Source organism: Gossypium raimondii, chromosome 3 (assembly GCF_025698545.1).
Source record: "Gossypium raimondii isolate GPD5lz chromosome 3, ASM2569854v1, whole genome shotgun sequence".
NCBI classification, from domain to species: Eukaryota; Viridiplantae; Streptophyta; class Magnoliopsida; order Malvales; family Malvaceae; genus Gossypium; species Gossypium raimondii.
The window spans coordinates 42,477,380-42,491,913 of record NC_068567.1 but is presented as its reverse complement, the minus strand read 5'-3'; the positions used below and the strand labels follow the sequence as shown (position 1 = coordinate 42,491,913).

General features: G+C 31.3%; 1 pseudogene; it reads left to right on the top strand.

Moving 5' to 3' along the window:
- Positions 1-2,902: 2,902 nt before the first annotated feature.
- Positions 2,903-12,537, top strand: LOC105794323 (histidine kinase 4-like; annotated as a pseudogene).
- Positions 12,538-14,534: the final 1,997 nt, after the last annotated feature.

The window sequence follows — 14,534 nt, the reverse complement described above, 5'->3', positions numbered from 1 at the left end:
GTTAGGTTGGGAGTTAACGGAAAGTCACTTCAATGGCTAATGTGGCACGTTGTATTTGGGTTGAATCTACTCGGCCGAGTTTGGGGTGTTACAGTATTACTGCTGCAGGAGCATACTAGTAGTATGAAAGGTTGAAAATGTTTTTTTCTAACAAATCCTCATCAGTTATGTTTTCTCCACATAATTTCAGTTGAGAACTAATTTTGAAAATTTCCAAATTGTATTCACTTACAATCTTAAAATTCTGCAACCGTAAGTGCATCAAATCATAACGAGCTTTAAAGAGTATCATTGTTTTATGATGATCGTTCTTTCAGATTATTCCACAACTTATAAGAGTATTTTACAATGAGATATTCCACTTTTAATTCTTTATGCAGATGATGACGGATGAAAATCATTACTTTTGCCTTGTATTGATTAGATGCTTCCTCATCTACCCCTAGACCTTTAGCATCTAGGTGAATTTCAACATCTAGCACCCATGACAAATAATTCTTGCTTGAGATGTCTAGGGCCGCAAATTCAAGTTTGACAAGATTTGACATTATACTCACTAAAAAAAATTGTAAAATAATAAGCATTCTCAATAGAAAAACAATCCAAATATATATATATATATACCAAATTTGCGGAATAATAATATGTATGTCAAATATTGGCATAGAGAGGAATAGTCATAATAATAACTTAAGACAAATTGAAATAATTGAAATTTCTTTTAGTAACCTTAAAAAATATGTATATATAATTATCATTATAATATTTATATAAAATTGATTTGTATGCTTTGAATATTTCTCTTTTATAGAAATATAATGAACATATTACAACAATGATATGTATATCGTATATCGTATATCGTATATCGTATATCGTATATAGTTCAACGGGAGCTTTACGAGCAAGGTATATATAGTCGCAATGACGTGAACTTTGCTATGAACTTGTAAAGGCTTGTGCTGATAACATATTATAAAACTAAAAGAAGAATACAAAGATTAAGAGAGAAAGAAAGATAAAGAAATAAAATGATGATTCAATTTTTACTTAGAGATACAATAAACTTGCACATGCCCTCTATTTATAAGGTTTCAAGTACCATAAGTTACAAATTATTAAGGACCAACATTAAGGTACCTGATAAATGATTTAGAGTTTACAAGATAACGAATTTACACATTCTTTAGGGATTACAATAGGATAAATTTGTGGGGGTTGTGGACATTCATTTATTAATGGATTTACAATACCATTCACTTTGATCTTACTCATTTTTTCATTTGCTTTGTTGTTTTATGCTCTCTTCATTTTTATCTTTTTTCCCTCTTTTTTCATGTAGATTGGCGTTGGCTCCACTCTTCCCAAATCATTAATAATGTATATGTGTTTTATTTATAACTCAAAGCAAAATCTTAACTTGAAACAAAATCTAGGCTTAAAACATTACTTTCATTCTTAACAATAGTAAAATTTTCTATCATCAATGGCCTATCTGTAGGATTTTCCTAATTATTATGAAAAGAAATAAATGAGAAAATATTAAGAATGAAGAGGACAAGAGAGAAGAGCGAAATATTCCATTATATAGCTTCAATTCTTTGGTAAGTTTCAAATTTTGAAATTTGAGAATTTTTTTAATTTATAATACAAAGTACCCTAGTTTTTTTATTCTAGACCCATCATTTCTTTCTTGTAACTCTATTTACTAGATTGATTAGGTTTTTGAGTAACTTTCAATTTTGGAAAATTTTATAATCTGAAGTGCTCTTTTTCTTCTCCAAACCCACTATTTGTTTTATCGAATTTCAAGTCAATATTTTACTTTCAGCTATAAATATATATATATATATATTATTTTAATAATTTATGAAGAGTGGAGCTAGTGTTGATTTGCATGAAAAGGAGAAAAAAGGGTAAAGAAAGATGAAAATAAAGAATGTGTAAAACAACAAAGCAAATGAAAAACGAGTAGGATGAAAATGAATGTGTATTTTGATGTTTTATTTTGTGAAAGTTCAAAGACTAATTTTTGATGAGATTGGATATAAAATTAGCCGCAAAATTCTTGGCTTTTCTTTGTTGCAATTGATTTTTATATGATTTTATAATTTATTTTAAGACTTTTTAACAATTATTGTTAAGAAAATTTAAAATATCAAAATAATTTTTAATTATAGTATTAACTATTAACCTTTTGAAATAAGGAGCAACGTTAGTTTTCTTAATGGAGGTTAACAGTCTAGTGATAAAATGTAACAATTTAATACCATTAGCGACTATTACGCAACTTTTGAAAGTTGATGACTAAAATATAAATTTAAACAAAGCTTAAGAACAATTATTATGAATTACCCTCTTTTAATATAAATTGACTTCTAAGCTCATATTTAATATCCAAACCAAAACACGGAAAAACTTGAATTATATAATGTTAATATTTAAAAATCCCAATTAGTTAGCCATTGAGATTTTTATTTGAATTTCAAAATTAAGTGATAATGTATAAATATATTATTTAGCAGTAATTTTAAAATGGTAAGGAATTTATGAGTGTTAATAATTTTGTAAATATATAGCACATTGAAATCCAATTAATTTTTTCATGATATATACCATTTATATAACAAATGGAATCCGGAACACAAAATAAAAGTATTGTGAAATTTAGAACCAAATTAAAATTGGAGGACCTAGTATGAAATTAATCCCGAAAGATTACATGTTTTTAGGGAAAATGATGCCTGTGGGGCTTCAGTAGCAGCAAGCCCACATGGCCGACATCCACATCGAGTGGGAGGGGTAAGAATTCTTAAGATGAGAAAAAAGATAAAACGTAAAAGTGTGAATACAAGAATGATGAAATATTGTGGTTTTGGCCCCCATCTCATCTCCAACTTATTCCATCAACATCTTCTATTTCTTTCTTTCAAATTTCTACCAACTTCTTTTTCTCTACCAATTACTAACACAAAACTCATAAATTTTGAATTATGATACACAGTGGCAACAACGTATCTGCAAAAATCTTAAAAAGTCGATTTAGTTTTACTTTGAAAAGCAAAGAAGAAAGTGGGAAAACAATATACATAAATAAAATGTGCATTAAACAGAAGAAAAAGGAAGAACAGATCAAAGCAGAGCCAAGGGAGAAAAAAACACACCTTTCTACTTTATTTCTTTAGATATATATTATTCAAGGTACTATAATGTACAGGCAAAACACTGTTCCCTTTCAAAATGACCCCCGCATTTCTTTCTCCAAACATCTTTCTCTTTCTTTTTTCTTTATTTGTGGTCTTTACTTTTTGTGCTCTGCTGCGAGATTTGTTGCTGGTCAATTTGCAGGATTTGATTTTAATATAGAAAAAATAAACAGTGAAGGTGCTCTTCTCAATTTGCCTTTGTTGCTTTAAACTAAAACACCACTTTCATGCTTGGAAGTTAACATGATTAGTGTTGTTCCTCTGTGAAATCCCATTTTTTATTAAATATAGCAAGAGAAAAAAGAAAACCTCATTTTTCTATTGAGGGAGATAATGAGATATTTTTGGAGTTTGAGCTGTTTTACATCTTTTGAAACTCATGCTTGTCTCTGAGAATTGATAACTTGCCTTGTATGGTGAGTCCGTGTTTGCTTGTGTTTTTTAGCTTAGATTTGAAGTGGGTATCAAAGAAAGAAGAAGAAAAACAAGTTGAGATGGTATTGTGCATTTGGTAATGGGTCTTAAATTGCAGCAAAGCCATCACCACCAATCAGTGGCTGTCAAAGGGAATGAACAAATGGGGACCAAAAGAGGATACACATTTATTCAGTCTAACAGGGATTGGTTACCAAAACTTATTTTGCTTTGGGTAATGGTGATGGGTTTTATCAGCACTTGGATCTACAAAAAAATGGATGCTGACAACAACGTGAGGAGGGAAGAAGTACTAAGTAGCATGTGTGACCAAAGGGCGAGGATGTTGCAGGATCAGTTCAGTGTTAGTGTTAACCATGTTCATGCCTTAGCCCTTCTTGTCGCCACTTTCCATTACTACAAGAATCCATCTGCTATCGATCAGGTTTGTAAAATTTTGTTTTGGTCTTGAAAATCCTGAATGACATATGAGTTGGTTGTGGCTTATTTTGCAAGAAATGCAGGAGACCTTTGCGGAGTACACTGCTAGAGCTGCTTTCGAGAGGCCATTGCTTAGTGGGGTGGCCTATGCAGAAACAGTGGTACATTCTGGGAGGGAGAAATTTGAGAAGCAACATGGCTGGACAATAAAGACAATGCAGAGAGAACCTTCTCGTCTCCGAGATGAATACGCTCCTGTGATATTCTCTCAAGAAACTATTTCTTACATTGAATCACTTGACATGATGTCTGGGGAGGTAAATACTTTGCTGTTTATGGTTATTAGGCTTTTACATTTAATTTCATTGTTAGAATTGACTGCCAATGTGCAGGAGGATCGAGAAAACATCGTAAGGGCTAGGGCTACTGGGAAAGCTGTCCTAACTAGCCCTTTCAGGCTACTCGGTTCTCATCATCTTGGTGTTGTGTTGACATTCCCTGTTTACAAATCCAAGCTCCCGCCAAAACCGACTATGGAAGAGCGAATTGTAGCCACTGCAGGGTATGTCCTGCACCTTATCTTTAAATTGGAATCCCACTTTATTGTTTGCAAGCTCTTGCCATTAGAGTTAGTGAATATGTCTGACTTAGTTTTGAAATTTATTGGTTGAATGAAAAAGTTGCACAAGATAATTTGAGAGTGTTGATGATGACTAAAAAGGTTTAGAGTTTATTGTCGATGAAATTGTGCTAGAATGCACATTTCAACCAATATGTTTATAGTTTAGACCTTGGTTTTGATTTGGGGTGGTGAAGTTAGTTATTCGAAGGTATATAAGTTAAGCAGAAAATTTAATGCTATATAGAAATCTTCTGTTTTTCTCCCAAGTTTCTAGGGTAGTTGCTGCTTTGGTTATACTGACATTACACGTTTGATACCATTGCCGGCTTGGCTACACCTGATCATTATCATTTTCTCAATGAATTTTTGTTTTTGCTTTTATATATTAGTATAGTTAGAGTTGGCAAAACTGCCCTGGCCGCAAAAGTTCGCTCCTGCTAATCCAAGCTCGTAAGAATTCAAGTCTGAGAAAGTTTAAGCTCGTGCCCGAGAAAATTCGGGCCTAAGAAAGCCTAAGCTTGAGCTCGGCTTGGCTCAAGCCCAAGATTAATCCAATATAAAGCCCAAAAAAGCTTGAGTTTATAATTTAACAACCATAGACATTAATAATTAATATGTTTCTATGATATTATTTAAAATAAAGATGAAATATAAATAAATGATAATTATTTATTTTATGAAAATGTATTCATAAGCATTGCATATTTATATTAAAATTGTATTATTAACAACAAGTAATTAATAATATATTTTACGTTAAATTATATAGTGAAATGAACTTTTGACAACATTAATTGAATATAAAAATATTTGTAATACTATAATTATATATGTATAAAAATATATAAAATTAATAATGATTAAAATCTATCAAATTTAAATTTAATGATAATATAAAATATATAATGACATAATATGTCAATTTAATCTTTATATTAATTTTTCAATTTGGACTGGGTTTATTTTTATTTAGATTGGATTTTGAGTAGAGTTTAAATAGGACTTAGGTTTGAGTTTAGTTGGTATTGAGTTTGAGTTTAAATATATATTATATTAATAGGTGTAAAGTCGATTAATTTAGTTTATACAATTTTGAATTTTAAAACAAAAATCGGACTACCAACACCAAATTAACTGATTATCTAACTCGCCTTAAATCGAAACCACCCAAATTGAATCGAAAATTTGAATTTATCAACTAATTTGATTAAATTAGCTTGATTTGGTTAGTTAAGTCTGTTTTAATTGTTACCTATAGATGATATACTATTACTTAATATAATAATATAGTATATAACTATTAGTGTATATATATATAATTATTATTATATTATAGATTATATAATAAAAGATATAGTTATGTGTAATTTAGTATATTACATAATACATATTTGTACCCAAAAAATAGTAATACATAAAATATTACTAAAACTTTAATATCTTAATAATTAGATTTTAAATTGGATTTTAACTATTTAGATATAAGGTTTCATTTCTTTTTATTTTGTATTTAAGATTTGGACTATAATTAGATTATTTTAGTTTAGGTAATAATGGGTATATTATTTGGATTTAGGCTTGATATAATTTGTTTGGATTTTGGAATAAATATTTTAGAATATATGTATTAGGTTTATAAATCTAATAAGAAAGATAAAAGCTATTCAATTGTCAATACAATATATTAATAAACAACAAATGATATTTTCGTCAATTCATATACATATCATATAATAACAAATTTTATATACAATAATCACTTTAATTATTTTATATTAATGAATTTTATTAAATATATATATAATTTATGTTATTTATAAGATAATTTTGAATTGTTGTCATTGTATAAAATTAAAATGAATTATTAATTCAAAATTAAAATATTTATAATTTAGAAAATTTAAAAATATTCGAATCTGTTAGAGCTCGTTCGACTCGATCCAAATCCAAATTTAAAAAATTCCAAGTCAGAAAAGACTTGAGCTTGAAAAAAACCTGAATCCGAAAAAATTTAAGCCCGAGAAAGTCCAAACTTGAATTTTTTATCCAAGACCGAAAAACTCCAAACCTGACAAAATCCAAATACGAATAAAGCCCAATCACCTGTTTGCCACCTCTAAATATAGTCATTGAATATATTACTTTTGTTAACCTGCCAAGGATTTAAAAAATTGGAGTTATTTTCCAAATATGACTATAATAATTTTATAATATTAACATCATAATCAAACAAATCTTAATTTATATCATTGTATTCGGTATTTAAAAAATTAAGGCTTTGTTTGTTTTACTGAAAATGACTTCGGAAAATGATTTCTAGAAAATGACTTACTTTTCTGGAAAAGGTAATATTTTCTGGTGTTTGGATGAATATGTGTAGAATATTTTCTGGTGTTTGGATGAATATGTAGAATATTTATTATCTTTTCATTATTTAATTGAGTTTATTTCATAAAGCTTATTTATATTTTAATTAATAATGTTTTAGATTTAATCAATCTTAATTTACTTAATTAAGTTTAATTGTTAATTTCAGTACTTTAGGGAATATAAATTTATATCTATAAATTTATCTTTAATTAAGTTGAAAGTGATAAATATTTATTTTGAATATTATTTGGATGAGTAAGTTGAAAATGATTTAATTTAATAAAAATTAATGTAAGGACCAAATTGTAAAATTTTAAAATTTCAAATTCTAAGGGTTTGAGTAGTGAATTCTGAAACATTGATGTGGAAACTAAATTATGTGATTATGAAATATGAAGATTTGGAAAGTTGAGCATAAAATAGTAAAGTTTGAAACTATAGGGGTTAAATTGTAAAGATTTCAAAACTTGGGTTTTAGGACTAATTTACATTATTTGAGAATTTACAATTCTTAAAAATGGAATCTGAAAGTTTAATTGTTCAAAATCAAGGACTAATTTTTGGAAATTTTGACAATTTTAGTTGTAAGGACTAAATTATAAAATCTAGAAATTTTAAAAAATGGATTTTTTTTGCAAAATTGTACACAACAAGGTTTAGGACTGAAGTATAGAATAAGAAAATCTATTTTTGAGGAATTATATTGTAGAATAGTAAAAAATTGGATTTCAGGGACTAAATCATAAAAAATATAAAATTGAAATATAAGGGACTGTTTTCTTTGACAGTGAAGAGAGCTCCCCCTTTGTTACTCGGAAAGCTTCCCCTTTTTGTTTCCTCGACAAGGAGGACAGTGAACAGAGCCTTATCAGTTTAGAAAATGTCTTACGGAAAAAAAAAATGGTAAAACATTTTCCTTTACCTTTTTTCTGGAGAATGTTTTCCTTTGGTAATTTATTTTTCAACAAATAAACACTGTAAAACAATGAATCCTAAAACATTTTATATGCAAACAAATAGACCCTAATAAAAAAATTAAACAAATAAATGAATCACATGAATATCAAATCCGACCATGGTGAGAAAGAAAACTTGAACCTTAATATTAGAATGCTTCTTCCTAATGAACTAGACTTCATTGTCTTACAAATTACAATATTAATTGAAATAAATGTTTATATATATATACACATTCATAACAATGATTTTTGTAAATATTACTATTTCTTTTCCTTACTAGTGTTGTTTTTATCTACTATTATCCGAAAATAATTAAGTTATTAATGGCTAGATGAAATCAAGAAATAACCCCTCATATGCTAAATTATTGAAGATTCCCTTTAAGATCAAACAATTCCATCGAATTGAGAATGATTATATCTGTGATAACACCTACTATACTAGGAATATCAATGAACTTGATTATTGCAATGGCTCAAGGTACCTTTTTTTAGTTTAGCATCCAGTTAACTTCTAAAATCTATTTTTTAGTTCAAGGTCCCTCTTTGCTAACTGGAATCAAAGAATTAGTAGATCTGTTCGACCCAAAATGGGAATGGGCTGGGTTATAAACTTATAATCTATAATTTAATGATCGAGTCGATTCCATGATTATAAGGTCATTCCATACCGGACCAGACTAGAATAGGACTATATAGATTCTCATTATGAGAAGGGGTGATTCGAGCGTATCTAAATAGATACTATGTTTATATATGGATCCTTATGTGTTACATTCCTTTTAGGATTAGGAATGGGGATAACCGGGCCTGCTAGACCCAATCAGCAAACATAGTTTTTCCTTAGGTATAAACAAACTTTTAAATGAACACAGATACCTCGGTGGAGCCATTGATGTGGAGTCCCTAGTGGAGAATCTACTCGGGCAACTTGCTGGAAATCAGGCGATTCTAGTCAATGTATACGATATTACCAACTCTTCAGATCCCTTGGTCATGTATGGTCACCAAAATCAAGATGGTGACTGGGCTGTGGTCCATGAAAGCAAGCTTGATTTTGGAGATCCGTTCCGGAAGCATCAAATGATATGTAGGTAAGTGTATACTGACTACTTTCTACACTTTCAGAAGTTCGGTAGAATGACTGGAGTTGTTTCTACAAGCACTTACAATTCGGTGTTCTGAGCAGATATCATCAGAAGGCACCCACATCATGGACCGCCCTTACAAATGTGTTCTTATTCTTTGTAATCTGCTTATTAGTTGGCTACATCTTATATGGTGCGGTAATACACATTGTTAAAGTTGAGGATGATTTCCGCGAAATGCAAGAGCTAAAAGTTCGAGCGGAAGCTGCTGATGTTGCCAAATCGCAGGTATGGTTTTCAAGATTTATCTATCCATGCGTTTCCAAGCTAAAACTTATTATGACTTGATTGTTATTTGTTCTCTGGGTACAGTTCTTGGGAACAGTTTCTCATGAAATTAGGACACCTATGAATGGTATTCTTGGTATGTGCCACATCTCTCCTCAAGTTTTTCTATGTGAAATATATGTGCACTAACAATTACCCCTTTTAATCCAAATAAATGATGACAGTTTTTTGAATGGTTGCAGGGATGCTTGCGTTGCTTTTAGATACGGATTTAAGTTCAACACAAAGAGGTTATGCTCAGACCGCTCAAGTTTGCGGAAAGGCATTGATAACATTGATAAATGAGGTGATTGACAGGGCAAAAATTGAAGCTGGAAAGTTAGAGCTGGAAACGGTCCCCTTCAACATTCGATCGATCTTTGATAATGTGCTCTCTTTGTTTTCTGAGAAGTCTAGAAACAAAGGCGTCGAGGTAAGTCGGGACAAAACTAATAGAAAACCCAGTGCTTCATTTTCCAGTATGTTTCTCTTAAGTTAGATGGTTCCTATAGGCTTAGGGGATGCCTACGAGGACACGAGAAAAACCCCTTTGGTTTATAATGCTCTAACTAACTCGGTCCTTTCTCTGTTTTGATGGGTTGTTGACATCAAACGGGGATGTTCCTCATGCATTACAATGACTCAAACATGGTGATTTATTTGGGAACTGAAGCTGGCAGTCTTTGTTTCTGATAAAGTTCCGGAAATGGTTATGGGGGACCTGGGGAGATTCAGACAGATAATCACCAATCTTGTTGGGAACTCTGTTAAAGTAAGTGGTATCTATTGATGGAGGCTTTGGCATTAATGGAGTTTATTTGCTAAAATAACTAGTTATTGCTCTCGTAAAATTTCTTTTAACTAGGTAAACATGTGTGTTTGACAGTTCACAGAACGAGGACACATATTTGTTAAAGTCCATCTAGCTGAAAGCACACAGCCTGTGGCAGACACTAAAGTGGAAACTTGTTTGAATGGAGGGTCAGATGAAGGTTTGCTGATATCAAGTGCATGCCAGTTTAAAACCGGCTATGAAGCAGCTGATGAGCGGAACAGTTGGGATTCCTTCAGGCACTTAGTTGTCGACGAAGAATTACGATATGATGCCCCAATAAACACAATAGATGAAGCTTCTCGGGGTTTCACTTTGATGGTATCTGTAGAGGATACTGGCATTGGGATCCCTTTAATCGTGCAGGATCGGGTTTTCACCCCGTTTATGCAGGCAGATAGTTCAACCTCGAGAAATTATGGTGGCACTGGTATAGGCTTGAGCATAACCAAGTGTTTGGTTGAGTTAATGGGTGGTCATATAAGCTTCATTAGTAGGCCACAAGTTGGAAGCACATTCTCATTCACTACTGTTTTCAAGAGGTGTAACAAAGCTTCGTATAATGATACGAAAAAATCCATTGTAGAACTTCCTTCTGGTTTCAAAGGACTGAAAGCAATAGTAGTTGACGGAAAACCAGTATGAGCTGCTGTAACCAGGTAAAACTTGAAGAGGCTTGGTATTCTGGTTAAATTTGCAAATAGTATCAAGAGTGCAGTTTCTGCATCCAGTAAAAATGGTTGTACATGTGGGTAAGTTGAATTCCAACTTAGAATACTATTTTGGAGAAAGTTCTGTTGAAAATTCTGTTTAGATTATTGAGGAAAATAACATGTTTCCTTCTATTCATCTTATCAAAATGTTTTAACTTTGTTACTTCATTGAATATTGCAGAAGTAAAATCCAGCCAGATATAGTTCTTGTTGAGAAAAATTTATGACTCTCTAGCAAGGATGGTGGATTGAGCTTATGAATGTTGGAGGGAAAACAGAATGGACATTTGTTTAAGTTGCCTAAGGTGATTTTACTCGCAAAAAATATTACGAATGTGGAACTCGAGAAAGCAAAGGCAGCAGGTTTTGCAGATACTGTGATTATGAAACCAATGAGGGCAAGTATGGCGGTTGCTTGTCTTCAACAGGTGCTGGGGATAGGGAAGAAGAGGCAGGCAGGAAAAGACATGTTGAATGGATCTCCGGTCCTTCAGGGTCTACTCTGCGGGAAGAAAATATTAGTAGTCGATGACAATATGGCACATCAAAGAGTTTTTGCAGGTGCATTGAAGAAGTTTGGAGCTGCTGTAGAATGTAGGGAAAGTGGAAAAGCTGCACTTAAATTGCTTCAGCTTCCATGTTGTTTCTATGCATGTTTCATGGACATTCAGATGCCAGAAATGGATGGGTATGTATACCATTTTCGCTTATGATATTGTGCTTTTACTTTCATCTATATGTGTACGTGCTTGTATTATGGCTATTGGGATCGAAATTAGTAGCACATGGTTCGTTTCTGATTATTTGTTTTTCTGCCCGAAAACCTCATTTACATCTGAGTCATATAAATTGGAATGTTAATAATACCTTGAATTTTTATTTAAGCTTTGAGGCAACTCATCCAATTCGAATGATGGAGAGCAAGGCAAACGAACAGATGAACGGAGGCATGGATGAAGATTCAGGCAGGAAGGGTGAGTGGCATGTCCCTATATTAGCCATGACAGCTGATGTGATTCATGCCACCTATGATGCGGGCCTTAAATGCAGGATGGATGGATGTGTCGAAGCCCTTTGAGGAAGAAAATCTCTATCAGGCTGTGGCAAAGTTCTTCAAATCGACTCGTAGCAACTGCTTCACCTGATTCAGAAAGCTGACAAAAACAGAACCGAAGAAACATATGCAGGTTGGACTTTCTCCACCAAATTTTTTTCTCCCATTGAAAGCGCATTGAAACCGGAGAAACAGTATATGGTTATGGTTAGCTCGGATTGTTAAGCGTGATCCGGCGATAGTTTCTAATAGATTGCAGTTATAATTTTCATGATTAGGATTTCAATATACAGCCACAAGAACTCCATTCCCATCTGTTTGTATAGATCTTTACAAGGGGATGGATTCAAAAGTGTAAATCCCATTTTCTCTCTAGACTAGCAAAAACTTCTATATGGTAAGAGATCATTCTGCCTTGATATACATATATAATATTATCTCCATTATTTTTTTGTAAAAACTTTGGTATTGATTTTTTTAATATGAGAAATTAAGAGGTATTTGCTCTGCATGACTGCATGCATAGTTATACTGACAAAAAATCCCAATCTACTGGAGATTTCATCATTTTAAATGAGGTGTCAACTTTTGCTCGATATGAATTGTTAATATACTAAAATTGATATAAATAAATAATCTAAATTCTTGATTTCCATTAACGCTGAAAAGAGAAGATCTCACCACAATTACAGTGTATATATAAGTAACAAAATAAATAAATAAATAAATCTTGGAGCATTGTATGGGGGTAATAATAGCTTGGGTAAAAGTTCATAAAAGCAAAAGAAAAGTAAAAAAAAGAAAGAAAAGAAATTGCTTTTCTAGACAAGGACATGAAATTATTTTATATAGAGAGGGAGAGTGAGACCAGATGCATGTTTTCTGCAAAAAAAAAAAAAAAAAGGCCATTTATATGGTCGGTCCACTATATGATACAACATTTATACCTAGAAAGTTGCAATTATTCGTTTTCAGCTACACACAAAAACTGTTATGTACTTACGCACTTTGTTCAAACCCTTGAGGGTAAAAAACACAATTTCCATGTCTACAATTTTTTATTTGTATATTTCTATTATTGTAAAAATATAATTTTATTATTTTAGAGATTAAAATGTAATTTTATCATTATTAATTTAAAATTTTATAAATTATAAAAATACTCAAAAGAAAAATTTTCAACCGGAACCTCTACTAACCCCTTGGCTTCGCCCCTATTTATGATCATAATCAGTGAAATAAATTAAGTATAGATTGTTAAGTGGTTGATTAACCGATAATACTCATTGATCGAATCAAATTAATGATTTTGGAACTAAATTAGTAATTGAACAAGTTAATTTATTGATTTTTGATCCGTTCAATTTAAATAAAATAAATTATTAAAAACATAAAATTTAGAATATATATATATATATATATATAAATCCAATTCAACTACTTTGTTTAATCAATTTTTAGCCCATTCAATTTATTCATCCTAGTACACAAGTCAAATGGTTTTTTTACTTCTTTTCAAACTGCTACTTGCCTAGTTCTTGGTCTAACCGGTCTAATCAATTGATCGATTCTAAAATATTAAATCAAATAAATTTTAAGCGATACAAATTTATTTGTCCAAATTCAAAACTCTCCACATTAATGTAATTTAAAATAAATTAAACAATTTCAAAAATAAAATAAAATAATTGTATAATTAAATAAAAATAAAAATATGTTATTAATTAAAAAAGTACAAAACTAGACTGAATAAACTTAAATTAAAAGAGTCTAAAAGAAAAGGAATATATTCACCTAAGGTTATGTGATAAAGTTGATCCTTTTAAACAAAATTTGGAGCTTTAGTCTATGTCACAGCTGCAAATGCGATAAACCAACTTCAATCTAAAAGTAATTAATCCTTTTATTTATGTTATTTAGATCAAAGACAAAATGGGTAATTTTTTTAAATTTATATATCAAAATATGTATTGTATACTATCAGTGTAACACATGCATATCAGTGTAACACATGCCTGACACATGCTTAAACTTTGACCATTTCATATGGTTGTTTAAACTCACTATATCTGTATTGTTAGCTTAATTTTAGGTAGTTTAAACTTTGATCTCATCTCCTAAAGAATAGGGATTAGCTCGTGTATAGCTTGTATAAATTCCTCTGTAACTTTGATCATTGAATATTGAAAACTAATTCCACAATTCTCTGCTTCTTTATGGTAATCAGAGCTTCCAAATCTTAACCGATCCAAATCCAGTTTTTTTTTCCTCTAATCTCGTCCCCCCCAATGGCCCTCCCTACTGCTAGTGGTGACAACAATCTCACCACATCGTCGGTAATTCAATTTCATCCAGCATCTCAGCTCCCGATCAAGCTCACTGGGAGTCTCAACTTCTCTACATGGAAAGCTCAATTTTCCATGCTTATGCATGGCCACGATCTCTATGGCCATCTAGATGGCACCAAACCATCTCCTGCATGCACCATTGGCGAGAGTGACAACCCAA